Source organism: Symphalangus syndactylus, chromosome 1, assembly GCF_028878055.3.
Source record: "Symphalangus syndactylus isolate Jambi chromosome 1, NHGRI_mSymSyn1-v2.1_pri, whole genome shotgun sequence".
NCBI lineage: Eukaryota > Metazoa > Chordata > Mammalia > Primates > Hylobatidae > Symphalangus > Symphalangus syndactylus.
The window spans coordinates 35,571,964-35,577,963 of NC_072423.2; the positions used below are offsets into that span (position 1 = coordinate 35,571,964).

A 6,000-nucleotide genomic window follows, 5' to 3' on the forward strand; every position below is an offset into this window, starting at 1 on the left:
GGGCAATGCAGGGTTAATCTCAAAGATGGAAAGGCTGGAACTGGAGTGCATGGGTAAAAGCATGTTGCCACTACTGGGGGTAGGGAGGCCATTTCCTCTGGCAAAAAAAGGCTCTTCAGAATTTAGGAGTTCAGGTGTCCCCAGCTTCATCAGAATCCCCCGTATTCCCATCCCAACTTACAGGGTCCCATTCTTTCCCAATCAAAGCCCTCCCTTTGACAGTAGACACTTGGTGAGGCTGAGCATGAACCTTCCATTGCAGGTCAGCCACTTGCATAAGAGCTTGTGTCTGATTTTCAGCAATTTCAACTCTTTGTCCACAGAAGAGAAGACTCTTACTCAGGGCACGCTGGGAAACTTTTTGGCTATGTATTTGTATCTAGAACCAGGAAATAGAATCCCTCAGCTCATCCTTTTCCTTCATCACTTTGCCCAATGAACTTAGGAGCAACCAACCAACTTCATTTTATTCCTTGGTTCTCCACAAATGTTCAAAGGTATCATGTATAGAGTCACTAAACTCCTTGCCTCTTAGGAACAGGGAATCAGGAATATCAAATGCATTTATTTTGCGTACTTCTAAACAGTTCAAGCCAAGGACTATTAGTGCTATTCATACTATTAGAAATAGAGTCTTTAGCATTTGGGTCTAATCAGATTAGATATCCAACTCCAGAAACCCCAAAACCGACAAAGGAAATTTATGCTTAAAATTATGTTCCTCTAGAACCACTCCTGATACCAAAACCTGTATTAGGTTCTCCACAGGGACAGAACCAATAGGATATATGTGTGTATATATAAAGGAGTTTATCGGGGAGAATTGGCTCACAGGATTATAAAGCGAAGTCCCATGACTGGCTGTCTGCAAGCTGGAGAAAGAGAGAAGCCAGGAGCATGGCTCAGTCCAAGTTTGAAAGCTTCAAAACCAGGAAAGCCGACAGTGCAGCCCTCAGGCTGAAGCCGATGGCCCGAGAGCCTCCAGGAGGCTGCCGGTGCAGGTCCCAGAGTCCAAAGGCCGAAGAACCTGGAGTCTGATGTCCACGGGCAGGAGGACAGGAAGCAAGCATCCTGCAGAGGAAAAGAGAGCACCGGAGAGGACCCAGGAAGCTGTTTCTTCCCCTTTTCTGCCAGATTTGTTCCAGCTGCTCTGGCAGTTGATTGGATGGTGCCCACCCACACTGAGGGTGGGTCTTCCTCTCCCAGTCCAGGGACTCAAATGTCAATCTTCGCTGGCAACACCCTCACAGACATATCCAGGAACAATGCTTCCCCAGCCATCCAGGCATCCCTCAGTCCATTCAAGTGGACACCTAGTACTAACCATCACAGTACCTAATTCTAAACTCATAATTTGGCCGGGTGCGGTGACTCAGGCCTGTAATCCAAACACCTTCGGAGGCCGATGCAGGCGGATCACCTGAGGTCAGGAGTTCAAGACCAGCCTGACCAACATGGTGAAACCTCGTCTCCACTAAAAATACAAAAATTACCCAGCCTGTAATCCCAGCTACTCTGGAGGCTGAGGCAGGAGAATCGCTTGAACCCACGAGGCAGAGGCTGCAGTGAGCCAAGATCGCGCCACTGCACTCCAGCCTGGGGGACAGAGCCAGACTCTATCTCTAAATAAATAAATAAATTCATAATTTGTACTTTTTCTTAGAAAGAACCCACGTTCATCTCCCCTTCCTTTCTCCCATAATGTAAACTTCAGGTTTTGCAAAATTTGGAACTTGATTTACACTGAACCTGAGAGAGAGGGGGTGAGGTGGAGGCTGATCACACAGGAACTGGTAGACTTTGATCTGGATATTGACCTACTTTTGAGTGAGATCCGATATTACTGGAGGGTTTTGAGCAGAGTGGTGACACGATCTGAATTGTATCTTTAAAGGACCACTCTGACTGCTGGCATTGAGAAAGACTGTCCAAAGCAGCACCGTCCAGTTGAAATACAATGTGAGCCACATAGGTAATTTTAAATTTTCTAGTACCCACATTAGAAACTGCAAAAAGGGACAGGTGAAATTAATTTTAGTCATGTTTTTTATTTAACCTGATATGTCCAGAATATTATTTCAACCTATAATCAATGTAAAAAATGATTGAACTATTGTTATACATTCTTCCTTTCATACTGTCTTTAAAATCCAGTGACTTTTTTCCACTTACAGCACATCTTAATTTGGACTAGCCACATTTCAAGTGTCCAATAGCAACATGTGGCAAGTGGCTTTAACACAAGTCAAAAGCAGTGTGCCCTGGCCCCCAATCTAGAAGGTTGGAGGCACTCCTTACCCCAGCCTCTGGGCTAGTGGAACACTGTGAGGGCACTTTCCAAAACCCCAAAGGAGTTAAACCTCCTCTGAATGATGAGGGAATATTGTAGGCTCCAATTTGAAGTTTAATAATAACAATGTCTGATCTGTTACATATGTTAAATCATTTAATTTTTTTTTTAATAGAGACAGGGTCTCACTATTTTGCCCATGCTGGTCTCGAACTTCTGGCCTCAAGCAATCCTCCTGCCTTGGCCTCCCAAAGCACTGGAATTATAGGTGAAAAATTATCTGCTTTTAAAGGGCTCCCCGATTGAGTTATGCTCACTTGGATACTTTTATAGTCAACTGGGACTTTAATTATATCTGCAAAATCCACTCATAGTTATGCCTAGATTAGAGCTTTAATTAATAACCAGGAGATAAGAATCTTTAGAATTCTGCCTAGAGTTTTTCATCAAAAATGTTAAGTCAACTTTCCACAGATACATAGCCTATGTTCAGAAAAGCACCCAAATCACATCTGAATAGATTAATTTTCACACAGTAAACACACCCATATTAACTCCTACCTAGATCAAGACTTTTAAAAGTTCTTTATAAATTCTTTAGTAGGCTGCCTCTGATGGCCCACCAATTACCCTGCTTCCTGGTATTTATTGCATCTGCAATCCCTTACCTATGAGTGTGCACGGGATTTACTGATTCACTTCTAATGAATAGAATGTGGCAGAAGTAATGAGATGTCACTTTCAAGGTTAAATTATAAAAAGACTGTGGCTTGGGTGCTCATTCTATCTCAGGTTGCTTGACCTGAGGGAAATCAGCTGCCATGTCATGAGGCAGCCCTGCGAAGAGACCCATGTGACAAGGGACCAAGGTCTGCCTACAACTACATGAGGAAGCTTGAAAGTGGATCCCTCGCTTAGGTCTTCAGATGAACCCACTGCCCTATAGCTGTCAGCTTAACTACAACCTCATGAGAGATCTTGTGCCAGAAGCACCCAGCTAAGTTGTACCGAGATTCCTGACCCACCAAGATTATGAGATCACTGTTTTGGGGGTAATTTGTTACGTAGCAACAGCTAACTACTATTGAATTCTAGATTCAAATCCTTTATCAACTCTAGGTATTGTAAATATGCTGTACCACTCTGTGGCTTGCTTTTTCACTCTCTTGACAGTGTCTTTTATGAATAGAAGTTCCTAATTTTAACATTCAATTTAACTACCTTTTTCTTTATTATTCTTAGTGCTTGTATTTTGTTTTAGTAATCTTTGCCTACTCCAAAAAGGGAGCTTTTCTATATTCACATTTAGTGCTCGCCTCGGCAGCACATATACTAAAATTCTATATTCACATTTATATATAAAATCCATTTGGAATTGATTTTTGTGTATTGTTTAAGGTAGGAATCAATGTAATCAATTTTTTCATTATTGAAATCTGATTGACTCTCCATTTATTGCAAAGGCAACTCTTTCTTCATTGCAAAGAAATTTTGTATTTGTCATAAGTGACTAAATATGTGTGGGTTTTTTTCCCCTGAACGTCTTTCTATTCCATTGGTCTATTTGTCCTCCTTGCAACAATATTATACTAAGTGATTGCAGTTTTACTGTAAGTCTTGACATCCGATAATGTAAATCTTTTAATTTTGTTCTTCTTTTAAGATTGTCCTAGCTATTCTTGGTCCTTTGCATGTCTATATAAACTTTAGAAACAGTTTCTCAATTTCTTCATAAACATATCCAAATAAAAACCTACAGTCATTTTGATTGGATTGCATGGAAACTACAGATAAATTTAGGGATAAATGACATCTTTCCAATACTGAATATTCTTAGTTTATTAACATGGTATGCCTTTTCATTTATTTTACTTTTCTTCATCTGAATAATATTTTGTAGTTTTCAGTGGAGAGGTTTTGCATATATTTCATTAGATTTATTCCTAGATTTTTGATAGTTTTGATCCTTCTGTAAATGATATAATTAAAACATTTTCTATTAGTTTGTTGTTGGAATATAGACATGAAGTTGATTTTCTTTATATTGACTGAGTGTTCAGCAATCTTATTAAATTCATCTATTTATCCTAACAGGTTATTTGCTTATTCTTTAAAATTTTCTACATACATAATCATGTCACCTGCTAATCATGAAGGCTTTATTTCTTCCATTCCAATCTTCATACTATCTATCTATCTATTATCTATCTATCTATCTATCTATCTATCTATCTATCTATCTATCTATTTTATTGCTCTGGCTAAGACCTTCAAAGCAATATAGTACATGACCAGGCACGGTGGCTAATGCCTGTAATCCCAGCACTTTGGGAGTCCGAGGTGGGAGGATCATTTGAGCCCAGGAGTTCAAGACCAGCCTGGGCAATATGGAGAGACCCCATCTCTATAAAAAGTTTTAAAAATTAGCTGGGCGTGGTGGTGCACATTAAGGGCATTCTCTCCTATCCTTTTTTTTTTTTTTCTTTTAACAGTATTTTGAGTTGCTGTTTTATCTCTTTTTTTTTTTTTTTTTGAGATGGAGTTTCACTCTTCTTGCCCAGGCTGGAGTACAATGGCTCGATCTTGGCTCACCGCAACCTCCGCCTCCCAGGTTCAAGTGATTCTCCTGCCTCAGCCTCCCGAGTAGCTGGGATTAGAAGCATGCGCCACCACACCCGGCTAATTTTATATTTTTTTAGTAGAGACAGGGTTTCTCCATGTTGGTCAGGCTGGTCTCGAACTCCCGACCTCAAGTGATCTGCCCTCTCAGCCTCCCAAAGTACCAGGATTACAGGCGTGAGCCACCGCGCCTGGCTTTTATCTCTTATTCTTAATAAGCTAAGAGTTCTTACTACAAATGACTATTAAATTTTATCAAAAAATGTTTTGTATCTGTGGAGACTGTCCCACAGTTTTTCCTCATTTATTAAACGGAAAACACTAATTTTCAAATGTTAAATGAATCTTGCACTCCTGGAAGAAACTCCTTTTATGAAGAGGTCTTATTCTTTTTATATTTCACTGGATTCAATTAGCTAATTTTCTTCAGGGTTTTTATGATGGAGACTAGCAGGTAATTTTCCTTTCTTTTAATGTCCTTACATTTTGGCATCAAGGTTATGCTAAACTCATAAAATGAGTTGGAAAGTGTTCCCTCTTTTTCTACTTTCCAGAAGTGTTTGGAGAAGAAAGGTGTATTTCTTCCTCAATTGTTTAAAATGATTCACTAACCTGGCCCTCAAGATTTTTTTTTTTTTTTTTTTTGGTAAGAAGGTTTCTTTTTTATTACAAATTCAATTTCTTTAATAAATAGAAAGTCTGGTTAGTCCTATTTACTTTCTGTGTCAGTTCTGGCAAATTCTTTTTTCTAAGGAAGTTGTTTCAGTAACTTTGGAGTTATTTATAATACACTTTTTTATCTTTCTAATGTAAGATATGTAGCAATATCTTACAAACATAAGATCTGTAGGAATATCTCATTTTTCATTCCTGATACAGGTGTTTTGTAGACAATATTTTTCATAATCTATTATTGGATCAACTGATGAGTGGATAAATAAAATGTGGTATATCCATAGAATGGAATATTATTTGGTCATAAAAAGGAATAAAGGATTGATACAACACGGATACATCTTGAAAACATTATACTAAAAGAAGCCAGTCATGAAAGACCACATAATGTATGATTCCATTTATCTGAAATGTCC

The 6,000-nt window shown here is 39.0% G+C and overlaps 1 long non-coding RNA gene across 1 annotated transcript in view; it reads left to right on the forward strand.

Annotated features, from left to right (window-relative positions):
• Positions 1–4,338, forward strand: part of LOC129493147 (uncharacterized) — a 31,702-nt gene extending 27,364 nt beyond the window's left edge. Inside the window, exon 3 of the long non-coding RNA XR_008661051.2 lies at positions 758–4,338. This is a non-coding gene — a long non-coding RNA (uncharacterized lncRNA). The remainder of the gene's footprint in view (positions 1–757) is intronic.
• The last annotated feature ends 1,662 nt before the right edge of the window (positions 4,339–6,000 follow it).